This window comes from Scyliorhinus canicula, chromosome 9 (genome assembly GCF_902713615.1).
Source record: "Scyliorhinus canicula chromosome 9, sScyCan1.1, whole genome shotgun sequence".
NCBI lineage: Eukaryota > Metazoa > Chordata > Chondrichthyes > Carcharhiniformes > Scyliorhinidae > Scyliorhinus > Scyliorhinus canicula.
In genome coordinates, this window is record NC_052154.1 from 171732158 (window position 1) to 171756728 (window position 24571).

The following is a 24571-nucleotide window of genomic DNA, read 5'->3' on the forward strand; positions in this document are numbered from 1 at the left end:
ATTTTTGCCCCTTTTTAATCAACCTTTTGGTCACCCTTTTCTGGTTTCTAAAACTCTCCCAATCCTCATACTTACTTCAGTTCAACATGATAAGCCCCTTCATTGCCTGTCTGTCTAAGTCAGATAAATATTGAACTTTTCTTTTGATGTATGCATTTATTTATTTGGATCAACCTCTCCATTGATTGATATCCTCTAACTGTAATAAGTGTTCCAGTACAGAAAGGGAGGAGAGAAACTCTATTCCTTTTCTCTTAAAACAAGTTCCATTAACTTCATCGTGGAAGTTATGAATCAAGTGATTTTTTGAAAACTGACAGCGACTTTATAATGAAACCATAAAGAAGTTATATTTATTTTTAACAATACCCACATGATCAATAATCGACCAAACCCATATCTGTAGTTGAGGAAATACCTCAATGTCACTTTTTAAAAAACAATAGTGCCCATTCCATGATATTTAACAGCACAATGTCTAAGTATGTGAGCTTCTTAAGTCACAGTAATTGGGTGAGGTATGCAATAACTTACTTGCAATTTTAATTCTGTTAATAATTGTTTCTGGTAGACTTTGGTTGCTGTGACAATTGATTTCCCCCTCCCTCTAAATCCTGGTTCCCCATGGGACAGCTGCCGAGTTTGGGGGGGGGGGGGGGTTCATTTACTTTGTTGATGGCACAAACCAAGAGTTTGTGTGTGATGGAAGCAAGGAGAACACCCTACAACTCAAAACACATTAAAAACCGACCATCACCCAGGCATTGATGGACTCAAGTTTCCAGATGTGGTGAAGAGAAATACTTCACAACGCACATCCATGTTTGAAATAAGGAGAGGTGGAAAGTGAAGAGGAGCGTGAAGATGAGCTATCTTGTCATCATGGTGCGATGTTAAAGGGAAATGAATTGTTTGGAGGGGGAAGAGAGAGAGAGTGAGAGAGAGGGAGGGACTTTTTTTTGTCTACATCCGCGGCTTGGATGAGAGGGGATTTAAATTGATGATTTAAAAAAAAAAGGCAGCCGCGCCCTGGCTCCGAACATCTAGTCGGCAAAAAAAAAAAAACGATATCCCTTTCTTTCTTCCCCCTCCTTCATCGGCGTTTGTGGAGGGTCGGCCCGTTGTTGGAAGTGGGTATTGTACAGTTGGAGGTTGTTGTTTTTTTTGAGGCGGGAGGGAGGGTTGTGTGTGGAGGTGGTGGAGGGTGTTGTTGGGGGGGGGGGAGGAGGAGGAGGAGGAGGGAGAGAGAAGAGGCTGCTGGCGGTGGTTGGAGGAGGAGGAGGAGGAAGAAGGGGGAGAGGCTGCGGGATTATTTCGCCACTCGCTGCGGGAGCCGCTGTCAGCCCGCCGGCCGCCGCCATGTTGGATTATCATGTTAATTTTCTAGAGATTGCCCCACAAATTGGGACGGGTTCGTCCTGAGCGAAAGAGAGCGGAAGCTCGGAGGAGGGGAAGAAAGAAAAGAAAAAAAGAGAGGGGGTTTTTTTTTTTGAATTTGGAAAGGGAAAAAAGACACGACTTTTCCTGTGTTGATGTTGGTCTGGTCGCAGAAAGCAGCCAAGTTGGGGTAAGGAAGGTGTGAGAAATGGTGGCCGGGTGTGTTTGTTTTAAACGGGATCGTTCCGAGGAGTTTTTTTTTTTGTTTTGTTTTTATTTTATTTTTGTCGCTTCTGCTTGATCGAGTGCGGATTGTTTTCGACGCCAGTGTGGGAGGGAGCAGCTGCCAGCCGCTTTGTTGGGCTTTACACCCAGGCTTTCCTTTCGGCCTGAATTTTTTTTCCCCCTCTCTTCCCCCTCCCTCTCTTTTTTTTAAAACTCTTTCCCTCTCTGATTGTACAAAATGGAACCGGTTTTAACTTCACTTCCCCATCGTCTGCTTTGAGCTGCAATTTCGACAACTTTTTTAAAAAAAAATTCCCTCTCTCTGCCTCTCCGACCGGGCCCGTCTCCGCCCTCGCCGTGCGCCGCCGTTTTGTTCTGTGTGTGTGTTTTGTTGTGTGTTCGCCCCCCCCCCCCGGTTAAATTTCCACCGTCGCTCACAAATATCTGGACGTCTCGATGGTTTAAAGAGACTCACCAGTTTTTTTTTGAAAGAAACAAACGCGCCGCCAGGTGGAGGAGGAGGGAAGCGTGTGGGCTTGGGGAAAGTAGGATGAAAAACCGCTGCTGAACTCACTCCCAACTCGGGAGGCCCTGGCTTGGAGCTTTCTTTACCTCCCTGTGAACGTTTTTATTTTTAAACTCTCCACGTGCACATTTTGCCTGGATGCGAGTGGGCGCCTGGTGCCTGGCTTTGGTTCCCGTCCCCGTGTTTCTTTCTTTGTTGTTGTGAAGTGTCCAGAAACTAGTTAATGGGGTGTTGCTACCAATGGGGTGTTGCTGGTGAGGGGGTGTTGGTGTTTGTGAGGGGTTTTGATGGTGTTGGTGAGGGGGTGTTGCTGCTGAGGGGGTGCTGCTGCTGAAGGGTTTTGATGGTGTTGGTGAGGGGGTGCTGCTCCTGAGGGGGTGCTGCTGCTGAGGGGTTTTGATGGTGTTGGTGAGGGGGTGTTGCTGCTGAGGGGGTGTTGCTGCTGAGGGGGTGTTGCTGCTGAGGGGGTGCTGCTGCTGAGGGGTTTTGATGGTGTTGGTGAGGGGGTGTTGCTGCTGAGGGGTTTTGTGGGTGAGGGGGTGCTGCTGCTGAGGGGTTTTGATGGTGTTGGTGAGGGGGTGTTGCTGCTGAGGGGTTTTGTGGGTGAGGGGGTGCTGCTGCTGAGGGGTTTTGATGGTGTTGGTGAGGGGGTGTTGCTGCTGAGGGGTTTTGATGGTGTTGGTGAGGGGGTGTTGCTGCTGAGGGGTTTTGATGGTATTGGTGAGGGCTCTTTTTCCATCTCTGTCGGAAGAGGGCGGTGAGTTATCACGGGGGGGGGGGGGGGGGGGGGGGGTAGAGAGAGCAAGAGCTGCAAACTCTCAATGTTGGTGCGTTTTGTGATTCGTGCTTGAGGTCAAGGGTAAAAAAAAAAACACCCTGCCTGCTCTGGTGAAGAGCCGACGTGGTGCGACACCCTCAGCAATATTGTCATGTATGTGTGCGCTTGTATATGTATGTATAAAACACACAACCGGGCAGTGCCGGTCTGCAATGAGTTTCCTGTCACCTGGCTCGGCGACCGCCGGGGAGAATTTCCCCGTGACTTTCCCGGTTCATTTTCTTGGCAAGCGTTTGATGGGTTTGGAATGCAGGCCTCCTTATATCCCTATACACCATAGAACCGCGATGCACGGTAGATCTGATCAGCTAAGGAGGTGCACGTCAGTGTCTTGGGTGTGTGTGTGTGTGTGTGTCTAACCGCTATCTGAATAAACTTGCCTGTGATAAAGAACATCGAGGTGAATGAAGCATTTGTTTAACCTAATGGAGTTCACTGGTGGTTGCCAGAGAAGCGAATTGTTCGCAAACGTGGAATTGAACGTGTGTGGAAAGTTTTGTGCTTTACGCGTTTTGCGTCAGCTTGAGCTGTTAACATTTAAATTTGGGGGTATGTCATGTCCAATTCAACTGGGGATTTTACAATAGCTTGAGGAAGTCGTGCTTAAACCTAAAGCTTGGTCAAACTACCTTTTTGAATGTTTTGGCCTGCCACTGAGAATCAAGAGAAATAGTTAAACCATGAATTTCATTCATGGAAAGTGTCAATATTGTTTCAGTGACAGAAGACTAACTGTCAACAAAGACTTGAGTGATTTGATTTTTTTCCCCACCCTTCAAAAGATCTTCAGCTTGTACGTAAGAATAAACTGTTGAATATGCAAATCTGAACATGGCTGCTTCCTAAATCATAAGATAATTGTAGAAGATGCACTGGTTTAGTGAAAGCATATTTACGACTCATCTCCGGAAAGCTTCTGGAGAGTAAAGAATGCATCCAGAGTAATTACATGGAATAGACTTGGGTAGGATATTGAAACTATTTAAAGAACAGTTAAATGTTTGTGATGAAATGGTATTAGGACCCTTCAGGCTTGCTGAGCAGTGATGGATCACAAAGCCTATCTGTATGTATCTGTCTTATGAGAACTGGGCATCATTGTCAACCTTGGCTGGGTGGTAATGTTCTCCTGAAACACAAAGTTGTGGGTTCAAAGCTCACCTCGGGTGTCATATATAATTCAGGCTGACACCTGAGTGCAGGACTCGGGGTGTGTGCTGCACTGACGTGCCTTCAGATGAGACATTAAGCCTAGTCTGCTGCCTTGGGTGGAAGTAAATGATCCATGGCAGTGTTTGGAAAATAGCTGGAGTTTTCCTGGTGTCCTGGGTAGCATTTATTCCTCCACTAACATCACTAAAGCAGATTATGTGGTCATTAACAAATTATTTTGTGGGCGCTTGCTGAGCACATATAGGCTACAGCATTTCTTGTATTGTAAGAGTGACTACAGTTCAAAAACTCTTCATGGCTGTAATCATTTGCTATTTGTTGGATCTTGTGTGCAAATTTCATGTTTGCTTACACCACATCTGTATAACAATACATCGTAGATGCTTGCTCAATTAATAATTTAAAATGAGAGTGTTAACGTTTTGTTAGCCAAGTCTGCAAAAGGATATGATAAGATGCATATCAGCTGTGATCTCATTGAAAGTGAAGTACGCTTGAATGGCTGAATTGCATACTCTTGTGTCTATATATTTTTAACTGTTTAAAATAACTGTGATGACTTTATAGTAAAGGATGCATTGTTATTCGGAGAAATGTCATAAAAGTTAATGTTGCTTTAGTATTCTATAGCTACAGTAATTTCAGGTGTGTGTTTAAAAGGATATTTTGAAAGGTAATAGATTGTGTGGAGAGCCATCTGAATTTTAGTAGTTTTTCATGAACTTGCTGGAGTAAAAATGTTATCAACATCTGAGAATTGGGAGATGTGTGACTTGTGAAGAAACTTGCTTAGCAGTGATGTAAACTTCTGTTTATAATTGTTTTTTGAAGTGGTTTCTTGTAACACGGTGAACATACACTGAAGATCTCTTGTTCTCAAAGTTAGAGTTGTAATGATAAACATTGAATTGCAGTGTATGTTTGTATAAAACAAGATGTCTAATGATGTGGACAATTATAATTTTGAAAACAACAATAACTTTTCCAGTTGAAAAGAAAACAGCTGATTTGCAGATGTCCACTGAATCCAAAATTTGACAGATGTACCAGAAAAAGACATTGACTTTGTGTACAGCAAAGTCCCACAAACAGTGGATGGACAAGATATAGTTTTCTGCTTGTGTTGTGATTCGTTTAAGCCCCACAAACAATCTTGGAGAAAATTCCTCTTAAGTCATTTGTTACTTTGACATCGTATCAAAAAAAATTTCCCCCTTTCACATGGTTTCTATTTTTCCTTACTCCTTTATGGAATGAAGGCTTACTGGCTAGGTCAGCGTTTATTGTCCATCTCAAGTTACCCTTGCAAAGGTGGTTGTGAGCTGTCTTTTTGAATTGCTGCAGTCTCTGACGTGTAAATACACCCCACAGTGTTATTAGAGCGGGAGTTTGGTTGAATGGATTTGTTTGTCATGTGTTCCAAGGTACAGTGAAAAGTATTGTTCGGCTTAAAAGTCCAGACATCATTTCGTACATGAACACAAGGCAAACATAAATACACAATGTAAATACATACACAGGCATCGGGTGAAGCATATAGGAATGCCGTACAACTCAATAGAGAAGATCTGTGAAAAGATCAGATCAGTCCATCAGAGGGTCATTTAGGAGTCTGGTAACAGGAGGGAAGAAGCTGTTTTTGAATATGTTGGTTAATGTTCTCAGACTTTTGTATGTTCTGCCCGATGGAAGAGTGGATAAGCCCAGTGGGAGGGGTCTTTGATTATGCTGCCCTCTTTCCCAAGACCGAGTCAATGGATGGGAGGTGGGTTGCAGGGTTTTGACCCAGCAACAGTGAAAGGACAGTGATATATTTGAGGCAGGATGGTGAGTGACTTGGAGGAGAACTTCCAGGTGCTGGTGTTCCCAGGTATCTGCTGCCATTGTCCTTGGATTGTGGGTTTGGAAGGTGCTGCCTAAGGAGCCTTGATGAGTTTCTGTAATGCATCTGGTAGATGGTACACATCGCTGCCACTGTTTGTTGTGGTGGAGGGAGTGAATGTTTAAGGTAGTGGATCAGGCGCCAATCAAGTACAATGCTTTGTCTGGATGGTGTCAAACTTCTTCTGTGTTGTTGGAGATGCACTCATCCAGGCAAGTGGCGAGTGTTCAGTCAGATGGGCAGGCTTCAGAGACCAAGGCGGTAAGTCACTTGCCGCGGCATTCCTTTGACCTCTAGTATCCACAGTATTTATATGTTTATGAACATACAACTCTCCTGTTGTGATGAGTTAGTACAGTTACAAGCAACACTGTGCCATGAGAAAGCATTGACATTGGAGATATGTGACAGAAATATGGCCTCCTCACAAAATAAGTGCATCCAGAGAATTTCAGAAAATATGTCTGTTGATCACTAACTGGAGTTTCAGTTGTGTATTCAATAAAATATCTTTGTTGAATAATCTGATAAAACTGTTATCACAGGCGACACAGCTTCATCTACTGTGTATTTAATTGTCCTATCAGTACATTCTTTAGTAATGCATTGCAACTTCCTACATTACTTGGCTCCTAAGGAAATACGCATGTTGTGTTTGAGGTAATTTGGTTTTTCTCGGGCTTGCTTGCCTTAGAATTAAGATGAGTAGATTATAAGATACTTAAACTCAAATTACCTGATGTACGGTATTGAATTCCTACCTTGTGTTATTTATGTTGCTTAATTTTAGACTACTTTCTATAAAATTGTTTCAGCACTTCGAATTATCAGGCGAAGATTGACTTATTGATAAGTGATTACTCGTATGAAGAATTTGAATAGTTTGGGCTTATTTAGACAACTACAGTTTAGAGGAATGAGGAGAGATCAAATTCAGGTATATAAGATGATAAAAGGTATGGCAGTGGAACGGATGCTTCCTCTTGTGGCGCATTTTAGAATGAGAGGTCATAGTCTTAGGATAAGAGGGAGCAAATTTAAAACTGGGTTGAGGAGAAACTCTTCTCCCAAAGGGTTGTGAATCTAGTATTCACTGCCCCAGAGTGCGGTGGATGCTGGGACAGTGAGTAAATTTAAGGAGGAGTTAGACAGATTTTTAATTGGTAATGGGTTGAAGGGTTATGGAGAACAGGCAGGATGGTGGAGTTAAGGCCATGATCGAATGGCGGAGCAAACTCAATGGGCGAAATGGCCTAATTCTGCTCCTATATCCTATGAACTTATATTTAAATTTATTGACAATTTTGAAAGAGGTATTCTGCAGTAATTAAAAAGCACAACTATGCAAATGAGGGGGAACGGTCAGTCTAAGCTGTCAAATCTACAATTAACAGATTGTTGTATATACAACAAACATTTAGATTATAGTGGGTGAATTTTGCAGTTTTTGCAATTAGAGCCATAGAATGTTGATGGCGGCACAGTGGTTAGCTGTGTGGAGTTTGAACTTTCTCCCCTTGTCAGCGTGGGTTTCCTCTGGGTGCTCTGGTTTCCTCCCACAGTCCAAGGTGGGAGGTTAGGTGGATTGGCCATGATGATAAATTGCTCCTTAGTGTCCAAAAAAGAGTTGGGTGGGGTTACGGGGATAGGGTGTAGGCGTGGGCTTAAGTAGGGAGTAGGGGCAGCACTGCAGTGCAGTGGTTAGCACTGTTGGCTCACTGTGCCAAGGTCCCAGGTTTGATCCTGGGTCACTGTCCGTGTGGAGTTTGCACATTCTCCCCGTGTTTGTGTGGGTTTCACCCCCACAACCCAAAGATGTGCAGGGTAGGAGGATTGGCCATGCTAAATTGCCCTTAATTGGATAAAGTGAATTGGGTACTCAAAATTCATTTTTTTAAAAAGTAGCGAACTCTTTGCAAGGGTCGGTGCAGACTTGATGGGCTGAATGGCCTCCTGCTCTGTAAATTCTATGATTCTGACGTGTCCCGTTAGCTAAGTGTACTTATCAGGAAGAAAAGGAAGCAAAGTAAAGGTGGTGTGGTGCCACTGTGAATTAAGGATGGTATTGGCACAATAGTTACAGATGACCTTGGTTCAGGAGGTCAGGCTGTAGAATCGGTTTGGTGGAGAAAGAAGTGGGTTGGGGGGGGGGGGGGGGGGGAGTCACATGAGGGAGTGGTTTGCAGGCCCCCTAAATAACCAAAATGTAGGAAAAAGTATATGAAATATTGAGTGCTTGTGATAAAGTGATAGCAATAATCATGGGTGTTTTAAATCTACATATAAACTGGAAAAAGTATATTGGCAGTCATAGTCTGGTTGAGTTGATAGAAAGCTTTCAAGACAGTGTCTTGGAGTAGCATATTCTGGAACCAATCAGAACGCAGGTTATGTTAGACTTCGTAATTAGTGACCTCCGAGTAAAGGTACCTCTGGGTAGCAGCGACCACCTATGATTGAATTTTTTATCTAGTTTGAAAAGGAGAAGGGTGGATGTAAGACTAGCATTTTAAACTTAAATGAGGGCAACTGTGTGGGCATGAAAGCTGAACTAGCTGAAGTGAGCTGGATACAAGGTTAGAGGATGAATCGATTGGGAAGCAGGAGCAGATATTTAAGAGCGTACTTCAGAATACTCTTAAAACTTTCTTTTTTTTGAAGGAATATATTAAGGAAAAAGCACATAATTGTGCGAAGATGAGTGACCGAGTCCTATGATAGTTCAGAAGAACGGTAGACAATGGCTAAAAGGTTAATCAGGAGAAAGAAATTAGGGTATGAGAGGAAGCTATCCAGAATGTAAAAATGGATTGCCAGAGTTTCTACAGATATTGAAAAACAAGTGTAAGTAAAGTAAAATGATAATGGGAGTTATTGCTTTGGTCTTCACTATGGAGGCTGCAAAGGAACATTCAATAACAGCTGTAAACCGGGAGGTGGAAGGGAGAGTGGAACTTAGTGAAATTACAATCACTCGGGAAACGGTACTGAGAAAACTGATGGTGTACTGGGCTGACAAGTCCATATGGACTTCATCCTAGGGTCTTAAGAGAATTCGCTAAATTTTGAACGGTTGTCAGACTGGAAAATAGCAAAAATAACCTAGCGATTCAAGAAGGGAGGGAGGCAAAAAACAGGAAAATAGGCTAGTTAGCTTGACATGTATCTTGGGTAAGATGCCAGAATCGATCACTTAGCAGGTTGCAGCTGGTCACTTTTATTTAAAAAAATAACTCCAGGTAATTGGAAAGAATCTGCATGGTTTTGTGAAAGGGAAATTGGAGTTCTTTGATAGAGTAACTGTAGATAAAGCGGAGGCTGTAGATGTACTTTACTTACATTTACAGAAGGCATTTGATAAGATGTCACATCAAAGGTTATTGGGGAAAAATAAAAGGTCATGGTGTCAGGGCTAACATATTTCGTTCCCTTGGCTGTAGAAAAATACTTTTCACTATACTTTGGTGCATGTGGCAATAAATCAAATCAAATTATTATAATCAATAATCTTTATTTCTGTCACAAGTTGACTTACATTAACACTGCACTAGGCTTACATTAACACTGCAATAAAGTCACTGTGAAAATACCGTAGTTGCCACACACTGTTTGGGTACACTGAGGGAGAATTTAAAATTTTATAATAAAAAAAACATTTTATTAAGGTATTTGTAATTTTATAATAGCAAATCCAAATATAAACGTAGTACATGCATCATTTCCATCCCTAACAAGTCCCTCTTGCCCTTCACAGAAAATAGCCTAACTTCCCCCTTTAGATTATAGCCCCTGCTGACAGTATGACAGTTAATTTTCCCCACGCAGAAGCAGGGAGAACATGCCGACTCCGCAGAGACAGTGACTCAATCCAAGAATTGAACATTTGACCCTGGCTCTGCGGAGCAACAGTGCTAACCACTGTGCTACCGTGCCGCCTTATTAGCATGGAGAGAAGATTGGCAGGCTGTCAGAAAACAGAGCATGCATAAATGTGCCTTTTTCTGATTGGCAGGTTGTGATGAATGGAATCTGGCAGGGGTCTACTGGGGATTCAACTTTTTATAGTTTGAAAATGACTTGGATGCAGGGAGCGAAGACATGGTGCTAAATTTTCAGATGATGTAAAGGTAGGAAAGTATGTTGTGAAAAAGACATTAGGATGCAGATGGATATAGATGGGTTGAATGTGCAAAAAATCTGGCAGCTGGCGTATAATGTGGAAAAACGTGAAGTTGTTCACTTTGGCAGGAAGAATAAACAAAAAGCTGAGTATTGCCTAAACTAAGAACGACTGCAGAATTCTGAGGTGCAGAGGGATTTGGGTGTTGTAGTGCACGAGTCAAAAAGCTAGCATGCAGGTATAGCAAGTCTGGGAAGGGGAGTGGCGGTTGGCTGAAGGTGACTTGGGGGGGGGGGGGGGGGGGGGGGGGTCACTCCTGGTAATGATGAGTCAGACATCTGGTATGGCAACTGCTTGGCCCAGGATCGCAAGAAATTTCAGAGTCGTGAACACCGCCCAGTCCATCACACGAACCTGCCTCCCATCTATTGACTCCATTTACACCTCCCGCCATGTGGGGAAAGCGGGCAGCATAATCAAAGACCCCTCCCACCCGGCTTACTCACTATTCCAACTTCTTCCATCAGGCAGGAGATACAGCAGTCTGAGAACACGCACAGACGCAGAAACAGCTTCTACCCCGCTGTTACCAGATTCCTCCTAAATTACCCTTTCATGGACTGACCTCATTAGCACTACACTAAAGAGAATGGGACAACTCATCGCCAGCCCAACTCATCGCCAGCCCAACTCATCGCCAGCCCAACTAAAAATTGTAATTCATGGTAAAAGCTGTCGGCGGCGGGTAACTTTTGAACGGCCCGCACCAAGCATTTGATAGATAGACCGGCAGGCGAACCAAGTTATATCACTGTTCAGACCGGTGGTATTTCAAATTTAATTCATGGTAAAAGCTGTCGGCGGCACCAACACTGCTTTTACGTTCAAAATCATTCTTTTTTGTTTGTCCTGTTTTAGCTCACTCCACTAACTGGAGAAGAAAACCGTTGTGCAATATTTGAGTCCAGTGCAATATTCGAACAGTCAAGAGTCTCCTTAAGTATCTATTTATCCTTGTGCACAAGGTCTTAAACATTAATGCTAACCACACCTAGAAACGTCAAGTGCTTTAAAAATAAGTTGAGAGACTCCTTGTAAGTTTTCCCACAGTCATTTAAAAAAATGAAAAGCAGCATTGTACTGATGCAAACTGAATTAGAAACAAGACTTTTTGTTGACCTCTCCCTCTCAAGATAATTCGTGAATCTTTCAGGTGGTTGTTATTTCTTTAGTCGGGTTTCCAAGGCCTGGATCTTTATCCCCAGGTTGGCGCTCAGAGTCGGGAGATTTCCTAGCACGACGGGCCCACCCTTAAAAACTGTCTGGCTGCAGGTTGGATTTTCGGTCAATGCTGGGTCGGGTTGAAGTAGGAGTCAGGGTGGACGACTTCAAAATTAATTTGGAGGCAGGCTGAGCAGAAGGCGCTGCGTTGAGATAATTACAATAAAAAATAAAACACCGCCCTTCAACCCTGTGCCCAATCCTGGTTAACCTATCCAAACCCATGCCACTTTAACCACCGCTATGACATAGATACATTACATAGAATTTACAGTGCAGGAGGACATTCGGCCCATCGAGTCTGCACCGGCTCTTGGAAAGAGCACCCTACCCCCTATCCAAGGTCAACACCTCCACCCTATCCCCATTACCCAGTAACCCCACCCAACACTAAGGGCAATTTTGGATACTAAGGGCAATTTATCATGGCCAATCCACCTAACCCGCACATCTTTGGACTGTGGGAGGAAACCGGAGCATCCGGAGGAAACCCACGCACACATGGGTAGGATGTGCAGACTCCGCACAGACAGTGACCCAAGCCGGAATCGAAACTGGGACCCTGGAGCTGTGAAGCGATTGTGCTATCCACAAGGCTACCGTGCTGCCCTGCTATGGGTCCTCAAACCCCCATGTCACCATGCCAGCTTCATGCAAATCCATGCAACCCCCCCTCCACCCCACCACTCTGTGCCGGTATCCCCTCTATGCCAATTTAGCAAAATAAGCTTTGACAATTCCTTTATAGTTACGACAATTCCTTGACAGCTTTGAGAGTTCTTTCATAGTTCTTTGGCAGTTGGACTGTGTGTAAAAAGTGCATAATCATGTTCACTTTTAACAATCCCAAAGACTACCTTACCTCTCTGAAAGGGGTCCCAGGGCATTATCCAAACAGTACCTTACCTCTCCAAAGGCTGTCCAACTAAATCCACCAAGTTCAGACCTCCTCTTATTTGGTCTAATCTGCACACTCGGTGTATCAAACACTAAGCTGTCGGCGGCGGGTAACTTTTGAACGGCCCGCACCAAGCATTTGATAGATAGACCGGCCGGCGAACCAAGTTATATCACAGTTAAATAAGTCTTTTAACCTCCATTAATTTTTATTGAATTTGAAATACCACCGGTCTGAACTGTGATATAACTTGGTTCGCCGGCCGGTCTATCTATCAAATGCTTGGTGCGGGCCGTTCAAAAGTTACCTGCCGCCGACCGCTTTTACCATGAATTTCAATTTTTAGTTGGGCTGGCGATGAGTCGGCCGCGATGAGTTGTCCTAGACCCCTGTATACTGTATATACATCCGGTGCTTATGTAGTTATATTGTATACCTTGTGTTGTCCTATTATGTATTTTATTTTATTCCCTTTTCTTCCCATGTGCTTAATGATCTGTTAAGCTGCTCGCAGAAAAATACTTTTCACTGTACCTTGGTACATGTGACAATAAACAAATCCAATCCAATCCATGGCAATTTTGCACCTGGGGGAGGGGAGGAGGGAGCAAGTTTTCCTTTTTCATGCCAGCCCACAAGGTCTACTTTCGGATTGATTTTTTGTGTGGAAGTAGATGTTGCCAGGGTGGAGGAAAGTGGAGTATTCAGCACTTTTTTGTGATTTCTGATTGTGCTCCACACCTGGTCGATGTGCTTTTGGAAAGGGAGCCGGCCGAACAGTTCAGCGTGGAATTTTGATATGGGGCTGCCAGCAGATCTGGGTTTTTGAGTAAGGATGGCCACGATGATGGGTGAGTACGTAGGGTTTAACAAGAATGGGGGGTGGTTTATCTCTCTATATTATGCAAGGCTCTGAAGGCGCTGATGAGGGGAGAAGCGATTGCATACAAGACGCAGGTGGACAGTGAAGCAACGAGACGCAGGTGGACAGGGAAGCAAGGGGAAAAACGTGAGTGATTGGTGAATGAGATATTGGAGGTGGATGGGAAATATTTGGTGGACCCTACTCCAGAACCTTTGGCCAGCATTAAGTTGTTGCAAACACATTTCCAAAGCAGATAAAGCGGTGCTGCAGTTGAGACGGGCAAAGGGGATAGTTGTGAGTATGGAGAGAAGGCCAGCCGTCTGCTGGAGTGCCAGTTGAGGCGGCAGGCAGCTTCCTGGGAAATTATCCAGGTGCGAGAGCAGGGGGTGCTGGTGTCGGTGCCGGAAAGGGTGAACCGAGTGTTTGAAGTGTTTTATAAGAAGTTGTATAGTTTGGAGCCACCAGAGGATGATTCTCACATGGTGGAATTTTTGGAGGGGTTGGAGTGTCCCAGGGTGGAGGAGAAAATTTGAGAAGCGTTGGGGGTGCGGTTAGGAAAGCAATAGGAGTATACAGTCGGGAAAGGCATCAGGGCCGGATGGGTTTCTGGTAGAATTTTATAAAGTTTGCAGACTGATTGGTGCCATTATTGGTGGAGGCATTTGAAGACTCGGTGGCGTGGGGAATGTCACTCCTGGAGACGGATGAGTCAGACATCCATTTCACTTTTATTGATAAAGCTAAGGACCACTGGGTCCTTGTCCTTTATGTTGTACTGAACTATTTCATTGCTAAATGTGGATGCAAAGATTTTGAGGAAGATGCTGGTGCTCAGGTTACAGAGGTGTCTTCCACAGGTGGTTGGGGATGGATCAATCAGGATTTGGGACGGGTAGGCTGTTATATTTCAACGTGCGGTGCTTACTGAATGTCGGCCTCTCTCAGTCAGAGGGGATGGGGACAATAGGTGATAGTGGCGTTAGATGCTGAGCAGATGTTTGACAGGGTAGAGTGGGGGTACTTGTTTGAGGTGTTGGAACGATTCGTTTGTATTGTGAGTCAAATTGTTGTACAAGGAGCCAAGGGCCAGTGTTTGGAAAAATATTCAGTTATTTTCAGTTGCACAAGGGAACGAGGCAGTGAAATGAAATGAAAATTGCTTATTGTCACAAGTAGGCTTCAAATGAAGTTACTGTGAAAAGCCCCTAGTTGCCACATCCCGGCGCCAGTTCGGGGAGGCTGATACGGGGATTGAACCCACGCTGCTGGCCTGCCTGGGTCTGCTTTAAAAGCCAGCTATTTAGCCCACTGTGCTAAATTAACCCCATAAGTATTGCCTTGATGTCCACCTTCCTATTTGCGTTGGCGATTGAGCCATTTGAGAAGTTTAGAAAGTGGATGGGGCTAAGGGGGTAATCGGTGGCACGCGGGAGGGGGGGGGTGCGTGTATCGCTTTACACCAATGACCTTTGTACATTTCGGAACCAGTTCCCACACTGGGGACAAAATGGGGCTGTTAAGGCAGTTTGGAACTTTCTACAAGTTCAAAGTGAATTGGGGGGGGTTTCGAGAAAGCCAGGGAAGGGGGTAGATTGGAGGTATTGTCGTTTTTTTATTTGGCGAGCTCTTATTTTAGATACTTAGGGGTGTAGGGGTCCAGAGGAAGTTCACAAGAATGATCCCTGGAATGAAGAGCTTGTCGTATGAGGAACGGTTGAAGAATCTGGGTCTTTCTTGTTGGAGTTTAGAAGGATGACGGTGGATCTTATTGAAACTTACAGGATACTCGAGGCCTGGATAGAATGGAGTGGCGAGGATGTTTCCACTAGTAGGAAAAACTAGAACCAGAGGGGCACAATCTCCGACTAAAGGGATTATCCTTTAAAACAGAGATGAGGAGGAACCTTTAAAACAGAGATGAGGAGTAATTTCCTCAGCCAGAGAGTGGTGAATCTGTGGAACTCTTGCCACAGAAGGCTGTGGAGGCCAAATTACTGAGTGTCTTTAAGACATAGTTTCTTGATTAATAAGGGGATCAGGGGTTATGGAGGAAAAGGCAGGAAAATGGGGATGAGAACAAAATCAGCCATGATTGAATGACGGAGCAGACTCAAAGTGGCCTAATTCTGCTCCTCTGTCTTATGGTCTTATGAGATTGGGTGTGGCTCCGAAAGTTACATTTTCCGAAGTTAGAACGATTAAGGCAGATTTACAGAGGTGGGACAATCTTCCTCTGTCTCTTGCTGGGTGTGCGCAGTCGGTGAAGACGAATATTTTGCCACGTTTTTTTCTTCATTCCAGTGCATACCAGCATTTCTACCAAAGCCATTTTTTGTGGGGGCGGAAGAATTGATCTCGTCGTTTATATGGGCGTGTAAGGTGGTGAGAATTCGTAAAAGGGTTTTACAGAGGGACCGTCAGTCTTGACGCTGCTGAACCGGATGTACTATTACTGGGTGGAAAATGCGGAGAAGGTGTTGGGCTGATGTTGCGATCAGGCGGCAGTCTGGGTAAAGATGGAGGCTAGATTGTGTTTGTGGGGGGGGAGGGGCAAAACTACAGGCGTTGTGATGGCTCTGCTTCCGGGAAATTTTCAGGGAATCCGTTGGTGATGGCCACATTGAAAATATGGAGGCAATTGCAGCAGCATTTTAAGGTGGTTGTGATGTGGTGTGGTGTGGGGTGGTTGGGGGGGGGGGGGGGGAGAGAGGGGAGAGAGGGGAGAGAGGGAGGGGAGAGAGAAGAGAGTGGGGGGTCGAAGATGACTTTGATTAAGGGCTAGATTGTTTGAAGCGGCTAGATTGGATGCTAAATTTAGAGGTTGGGATGGGACATGGGATTGGCAGTAATTGGGGATTTTTTCCAGGGGCAGTGGTTTGCGTGTTTGGAGGAGTTAGCGCAGAAGTGCGGGTTTGTGCAGTCTGAGGCGTTCAGATACTTGCAGGTTCAGAATTTTGCTGGGAAGATTTCTCCTACCTTTCTAGTGTTGCCACTATTGTAGGTGGACAGGGTACTGTCTGGAGTGTAGGAGGGAAGTACTTCCAGAATGTATGGGAGGATTCTGGCAGAGGACATAGTGATGCTGGAGGTGATTCGGGCCAAGTGGGAGGAAGAGTGAGAGGGTAGGTAGGGGAAGTGGAGGAGCGGATGTGTGTAGCTCTGGGGAGGGCGAATGTCACCTCGTCGTGTGCAAGGCTTGGGCTCGTACAATTAAAGGTGGTACGTGGGGAACATTTAACAAGGGCTTGGATGAGGCGAGTGTTTGAAGGGGTATGTGTGAGCAGTGTTGGGAGGCCCAGAGAATCACGTGCATATGTTTTGGGCATGTCCTAAGCTGCCAAACCTTTGGGCCTCCTTTAGCACCATGTTGGCGATCTTACATAGAGAATTGGAGCATGGTCCTCGAGAACAATTTTCGGGGTGCTGGACGAGCTGGAGATGGCCACGGGGGCAGATGTTTTAGTCTTCGCCTTGCTGATTGCTCGCAGGCGGGTTCTGTTGGAGTGGAGGTCAGCTTCTAACCCAGTGCCTTGCCATGGCTGCGGGATCTCATGGAGTTTTTGTACCTTGAATAAATGCATGTTGAGAGGTTTGATTGGGAGGTTTTATGTAAGGTGGCAGCCATTTGCCATGTATTTCAAAGAACGGTCACTATCAAAAGCTAGGGTGGGTGGGGTTCCGGGGGGGGGGGGGGGGGGAGGGGGGATGTTTGGGCTTGTTTATTTGGTTTGTTTTTTTGTACTTGTATATCAAAATATTCAACAAATATATTTTGCAAAAAAAAATGCAGGGACAGCAAGTAATGGTTGATAGAATACCACCCTTATGAGAAGAATTGTATATGAAAATAAGGATGTTATGTTTCAGTTGTCCAGGCATTGGTGAGACCACATCTTGGAAGTACAAAATATCCTGAATGGTCTGACAAACTGGATGCAGAAAGGTGTTTCCTGTTGTGGGTGAGCTCAGAACGAGAGAGCACTATTTTAAAATTATGACCAATGAGGATTTTATTATGCAACTTTAGAACTTTCTGCCTCGGTAGGCTTTGGAGGCAGAGGTAGAATCTGCTTCGGAAGGGAATTGAAGGTTACCGGGGATAAATTGGAATGTGGAATTCGAAGCACAAGCAAATCAACATTATCTTATTGAATGGTGAAGCAGGCTTGAGGGGCTGAATGGCCTACTTCATCTCCTGTTGGAGGGAGTGTAATAAAGGTTCACTGGACTGATTTCTGGAATGAAGGGGATTGCTCTGTGAGAAGAAATTGAGTAGATTAGGCCATTATTCCATGGAAGTTCTGATTCATCCATAATTTAATACCAAAATAGTCATGGCAGCTTGAGATGCAAGTAAAAGTCGGTGTTGGAGAGCTAGAGCAAGGTATCTTTGAAGTGCATGTGGAACCTGTCTCTGAATCATTGAACGGATGTGGAAGAGGAGGGGATCATGGGGAACCCAAGGAACTCTAAAGTTGTAATGTAGTAACTTGGAACAAAACTATTTCAGGAGATGCTTGTGATGTGGAGATGCCGGCGTTGGATTAAGTTGAGCACAGTAAGAAATCTTACAACACCAGGTTAAAGTCCAACTCCTTAGCACTGCTCCTTAGCTCAGCAATTCTGCGTTGTCGCGTGTCCTGAAGGCTCCCTTGGAGAATGCTTACCCAAAGATCAGAGGCTGAATGCCCTTGACTGCTGAAGTGTTCCCCGACTGGAAGGGAACATTCTTGCCTGGCAATTGTTGCCCGATTTCCGTTCATCCGTTGTCGCAGCATCTGCATGGTCTCGCCATCAGTCGCATTCACAAGACAGCCCCGAACGTCACCTAAGCACAACAAAATGCCATCTGCGCTCTCAAGACCAACCGTAACATCGTCAGCAAACCAGCAGACAAAGGAGGAGCCACCTTCATACTGAACAGAACGGACTACTGCAAAAAAAAGTGTACCGACAACTCAACAACCAGGAACACTACAGTTACCTGCAGATCCGACCAAGGAACACATCTACCAACTCAACAGACTGATCAAGACCTTGGATCCAGACCTTCAGAGCGCCCTACGTGCTCTCATCCCACGTACTCCCCGCGTTGGACATCTCTACTGCCTCCCAAAAATAAACACGGCCAACACACCAGGCCGTCCTATCGTATCAGGCAATGGGACCCTGTCTGAGAACTTCTCTGGCTACATCGAGGGCATCTTGAAACCCAACGTACCCAGCTTATGTCGCGATGCGACGGACTTCTTACAGAAACGCAGCACCCATGGACCAGTTGAACCAGGAACATTCCTCGTCACAATAGACATCTCGGCTCTCTACACCAGCATCTCCATGACGGCAGCATTGCTGCAACCGCCTCTGTACTCAACACCGACAACTGCCAATCTCCAGTCGCAATTCTGCAACTCATCCGCTTCATTCTGGATCATAACGTCTTCACCTTTGACAAAAAGTTCTTCTTCCAGACACACTGAACAGCCATGGGGGACCACATTCGCACCTCAATATGCCAACATCTTCATGCACAAGTTTGACCAAGACCTCCTCACCGCACAGGACCTTCACCGATGTGCTACACCAGGTACAGACATTTTTTTCCTTTGGACCCTTGGCGAAGAATCACTGAAGTGACTACACGATGACAATAAGTTCCATCCCACCATCAGACTCACCATGGACTCCCCTCCAGAACCGGTTGCATTCTTGGAGACACACTCCTCCATCAAGGACAGTCACCTCAGCACTTTGCTTTGCCACAAGCCCACAGATAACCTCATGATGCTCCACTTCTCCAGCTTCCACCTAAACACATAAGAAGCCATCCCCTATGGACAAGCCCTGCGTATACACAGGATCTGCTCAGACGAGGAGGAGCGTAACAGATATCTACAGACGCTGAAAGATGCCCTCGTACGAACGGGATATGGCGCTCGACTCATCGATCGACAGTTCCAACGTGCCACAGCAAAAAACCGCACCGACCTCCTCCGAAGACTAACACGGGACCAACCGACAGAGTACCCTTCGTCGTCCAACATTTCCCCGGAGCAGAGAAACTACAACATCATCTTCGTAGCCTTCAACACGTCATCGATGTGAAGATGAACATATTGCCAAAGGTCACCCCCACACCACACTACTTGCCTTCAAACAACCGCGCAACCTCAAACAAACCATTGTTTGCAGCAAACTACCCAGCCTTCAGAACCGCGACCATGACACCACACAACCCTGTCATGGCAATCTCTGCAAGACGTGCCAGATCATCGACATGGGTAAAACCATTGCACGTGAGAACACCACCCACCAGGTGCGTGGTACATACTCGTCCGACTCTGCCAACATTGTCTTCCTCATACGCTTCATGAAAGGATGTCCTGAAGTGTGGTACATTAGCGAGACCATGCAGACCCTGTGACAACGGATGAACGGACATCGCGCAACAATCACGAGGCAAGAATGTTCCCTTCCAGTCGGGGAACACTTCAGCAGTCCAGGGCATTCAGCCTCTGATGTCCGGCTAAGTGCTCTCCAAGGTGGCCTTCAGCACAGAATCGCCGAGCCAAAACTTATAGCCAAGTTCCGCACACATGAGTACGGCCTCAACTGGGACCTTGGATTCATGTGGTATTACGTTCACCCCCCACCATCTGGCCTTTGCTTGTAAAATCCTACAACTGTCCTGGCTTGAGACAATTCACCCCTCTTTTAACCTGCTCCATCTGGACCTGCAACTACTTAATTACCTGCAAAGACTCTCATTCAAAGTATCGTCTTGGATCTTTGACTTTGTCTATATAAATGTTTCTGGAACCTACCTCTTCATTCACCTGAGGAAGGAGCAGTGCTCCGAAAGCTAGTGATTAGAAACAAACCTGTTGGACTTTAACCTGGAGGAGATATTTGAGCAGAGTTAATTGTCAAACGATGCAGGTGATCCTGCTGAGGTGCCATGAAGTAAAGTTGGATGAATGGTCTGATTATGTTGAATATTGCAGAAGAGATTAAGAAAGGTTAAAGCTCCATGGTTGCATTTGAAACTAATATCATTAATTTTGTTGAGGAAAATTCCTGTGCTGATGGCATTATGATAGAAGGACTCGAAGTTTGAAAAAGTAATTGAGGGAGAGGCCAAGAGGCAACATCGTGTTGAAGTATCTTTGGTTAATTAGTGTAAGCTGGGGCAACATTTCGGGTGGAATGAGTGTACAGGCCAAATTAATTTTTTTGGGGAGAGAGGTAATTTTGCATTTGAAAGCAAAAGGGTTGGTTGGTGACTGAACCAAGTCCACCAGTTCATTGGCTTGGAAGTTGATGGGAAAGGTTTGTAGAGGCTAGAGGTAGGGACTCATTACAACAGGAGTTTCACTTCAATAAAGTACTTCATTGGCTGTATTGTATTTTGGTGCATCCTAAGGTCAAGAAATGGGGCAAGTTCTTCTACATATGAAAAGGCAGAAGAAATGGTAAAGAAAGTGATGTTGGTGATGACATGTGGTCAATGATAGAGGAGGGGGCATCTGAGGCAACTGTGCGGTGTTCTATTTATCTTTGCAATCCTGTTACATTTCCCCTTCCCTCTATGAATTGTCTTTAATGTTTATGATTAAGGTTTTGCCTCGATCTTGGGAGATGGCAAGGTTGCTTGTTACTTTTTTTAGCTTTCTAAGTTGAGGACTTACTATAATTATTTAGTTTTAAAGGTGCTTTGTCATTTGGAATAAGTTTATTATTTAATGTCACAAACCACGTTGGTACTCATGGCAAAGATGATCCACAGTGCTCAAGCTGGTGGTTGATTGGCTCCAAGGAGGGCATGGCTTTGATGATTTATCTTTATCTGTTTATTTTTTTACATCAAGGTAGTAGCATAACAGAACTGTTCAATCTGGAGATTTTTGTAAAAGTCATGGACGTGTACAACACTTCACACCTGCAACAGAAAAGTTACCTTATTTGGCTACTAATTCTAGTTCCTTGCAAAGTTGAAGTATTGTTGTGTGGGATGCATTCATTTTTCAAATGAGATTAAAACATGGCCTGGTCTACTTGGTCCTCCCTGTGGATGTTAAACACTCTTCGAAGAACAAGGGTGTTACCTCTGGTGCCCTTTTAGATGTTTATTCCTCAATCAGCATCAGTAATCTTTAACATCAATAAAAAAGATTATCTGGTCATTGTTACATTGCTGTTTGTGGATGCGTGTTATGTGGAAGTTGGCTGCCACTTTTTCTACATCAAAAATACTTAATTGGCTGTCTGTAAAGTACTTTGGGATATCCTGAAGTCTTGAAAGACATTTTTCAGTAGATCAGTATGTCTGTTGTATCTTTCTGCTTGTGATTAATTATGAAAACTTGGATTCTAGTTTCCTACTTTTGCTGGCAATCAAATATTACTCCTGATCTCACTTTAGGCACTTTTGCATCTGTGAGTCTGAATTGGCCCAAAGAGGTTGTATCTGGGTTTCCCACCTTGAACAGTAGCTGGTGTCGCTGCAGTACATCACAAAGCTCAGAGCTGCTTTCCAAGAGGTGGTTGCTCTGCAGAATCGGATTGTGTAAACAGATGAGGAATGAACGACCATCAGACAGACTAGGGTGATCAGGTAGCTAGTGTAGGAGCACCCTGGGCATATTTTGGTCTCTTTTCAGTGTTGCGATCTGAATACTACTGAGGATGATGGTTGCTTTGGGAGGTTAAAGATAGTGAGGGGTGAGGCTAGGATGAGAGCTAGGAAATGGAATTAGTAATCGGCAATTGTAGCAATGCTTCCGTCTTCCCATGGTTTTATTGGAGGAAATTTCACTTCATCCAGCAGTAGATGTTGAATTAGTAGGCTGATAATTTGGCAATGGTGGAGGAGTTTGGGCAAGTGAGCCAGAGCTGGGTATTGCCAGAGTTGGATGTAATACGATTTGGGCAGGTTCTCATGAGAAAAGACAAACGCAGCAGCCAGTACACTCACCACAAAGTTAGTCGGTGGATAAATGTTGGCCAGGACACACTGGAGAGTACCCCAACAAATCAAAATTGTGCATAGAATCTTTAACACCTGAGGGTAGACAACTTGTTTTAATGCTTCATCCAAAATATTGCACTTCCAGCCCCTGCTCCCTCATTACCACACTGGCGTATCAGCCTGGATTTTCTACTCTATTCAAAAAGTGATTTAGTTATGAGTGACATATTAGAGTTTTGGCGTGGGCAGAGGTAATGGCCCGCGGAGAAAGTTGGTCCAGGTAGATGAGGAACGGAGATAATTGAGGGTAGGACAGTTGAGGAACAATGGCGGATATTCTGGGAGATATTAAATACCACTCAAAAGTACATTCCTGAGGGGAAACGGAATTGTAAAAGGGTGAAAAGCGTTCCATTGCTAAACAAGGAAGGCATAAAGGCAAAAACTGGGGCATACCATAATGCAAAAGCTAGTGGTAACCTGGAGGATTGGGAGAACTTTAAGGTTCAGCAAAAGGCTACAAAAAATAAAATTAAAAGAGCTACAATGACAGGAAACTAACAGAAAACATAAACACTGATACCAAAAGCTTCTAAAAATATATAAAGAGGAAGCGAATAGCTAAATTAAATGTTGGCCCTTTTGAAGGATGATACTGCTGAGGTAATAATGGGGAGCACGGAGATGGTGGAGGCACTGAACCAATGTGCTTCACAGCGGCAGGGACCTGTGTTCGATTCCCAGCTTGGATCACTGCCTGTGTGGAATCTGAACATTCTCCCCGTGTTTGCGTGGGTTTATCCGGGGTGCTCCAGTTTCCTCCCACAAGTCCCGAAAGACATGCTTGTTATGTGAATTGGACATTCTGAATTCTCTGTGCACCCAAACAGGCGCCGGAGTGTGGTGACTGGGAGATTTCCGTAGTAACTTAATTGCAATGTTAATGTAAGCCTACTTGTGACACTAATAAAGATTATTATTTTGCCTCTGTCTTCATGGTAGAAGATAATAAGAAATTGCCCAAAACAACAGTTAATGTAGAGGAATTTGGTGCATTAACCATCACTAGGGAGACGGTATTGAATAAACTGATGGGATTAAGGGCCGATAAATCTCTGGGAGCTGATGGCCTGCACCCTAGGGTATTAAGGGAGGTAGCAGTGGAGATAATGGAAGCATTGGTCATGATATTTCAGAATTCCCTGGATTCTGGAAAGGTCCCGTTGGATGGGAAACGCGCAGATATGGCGCTCCTATTCAAAAAAGGAGGGGGGCAAAAAGTAGGAAACTATAGACCAGTTAGCTTGACCATGGGAAAGTTACTGGAATCAATCATGAAGGAGGAGATGACTGAACGTTTGGAAAGACAAAGCTCAAATCACCATTGCCAGCATGGTTTTATGAGTGGTAAGTCATGCTTGACAAACTTTATAGAATCATAGATTTACAGTACAGAAGGAGGCCATTTGGCCCATCGAGTCTGTACTGGCTCTTGGAAAGAGCATCCTATTTAAGCCAACGCCTCCACCCTATCCCAGTAACCTCACCTAACCTTTTGGACACTAAAGGGCAATTTATCATGGCCAATCCACCTAAACTGCACATTTTTGGACAGTGGGAGGAAACCCACACAGACACGGGGAGAAAGTGCAAACTCCATATACAGTCACCCGAGGCCGGAATTGAACCTGGGACCCTGGAGCTGTGAAGCAGCAGTGATAACTACTGTGCCGCCCCTTGCTTGAGCTCTTTGAGGACGTAATCAGCAAGATGGATATTAAGGAACCTGTGGATGTGATATATCTAGACTTCAAGAAGGTGTTTGATAAGATGCGGTATAAAGGACTGATCCAGAAGGTGAGATCACAGGATTGGATTGAGGAGTGGCTGACTGACAGAAAGCAGAGGGTAGGGATAAATGGGTTATTCTCTGGCTGGGGAACTGTAACTCCCGGGGTGCTGCAGGGTTCAGTCCTCTGACCTCGACTCTTTACAATTTATACAATTGATCTGCAAGCAGGGACAGAGTGTAATACAGCAAAAGTTGCGGACGCCACTAAAATAGCTGGGAAAGCATATAGGATATAGATAGGCTAAGAGATTGGTCCAAAATTTGGCAGATGAGTTTGTTTTTAAATTTAGAGTACCCAATTATATTTTTTCCAATTAATGGGCAGTTTAGCGTGGCCAATCCACCTACCCTGCACATCTTGGTTGTGGGGGTGAGACCCACGCAGACAGAGAGTGTGCAAATTCCACATGGACAGTGACCTGGAATGGGGATTGAACCTGGGGCCTCGGCGTTGTGACGCATCAGTGCTAACCGCTGCGCCACAGTGCCGCCCCCTGGCACATGGAGTTTAAAGTGTGAGGTTATCCATTTTGGCCGAAGAGAGCGAGGCAAATTATTATCTAAAT

The 24571-nt window shown here is 44.8% G+C and overlaps 1 protein-coding gene across 6 annotated transcripts in view; it reads left to right on the forward strand.

Moving 5' to 3' along the window:
• The first annotated feature begins 862 nt into the window (after positions 1-862).
• The window catches only part of kmt5b (lysine methyltransferase 5B), a 76789-nt gene continuing 53080 nt past the window's right edge, over positions 863-24571 (forward strand). Inside the window, exons 1-2 of one of the 6 annotated variants that reach the window (XM_038808194.1) lie at positions 1005-1130; positions 10034-10148. The gene's annotated coding sequence lies outside the window, so the exon portion shown is untranslated. Of the gene's footprint in view, positions 886-961; positions 1131-1287; positions 1568-10033; positions 10149-24571 lie in introns of those variants that run through there. The other 5 variants (XM_038808193.1, XM_038808196.1, XM_038808192.1 and 2 more) reach the window with 5 other exon arrangements.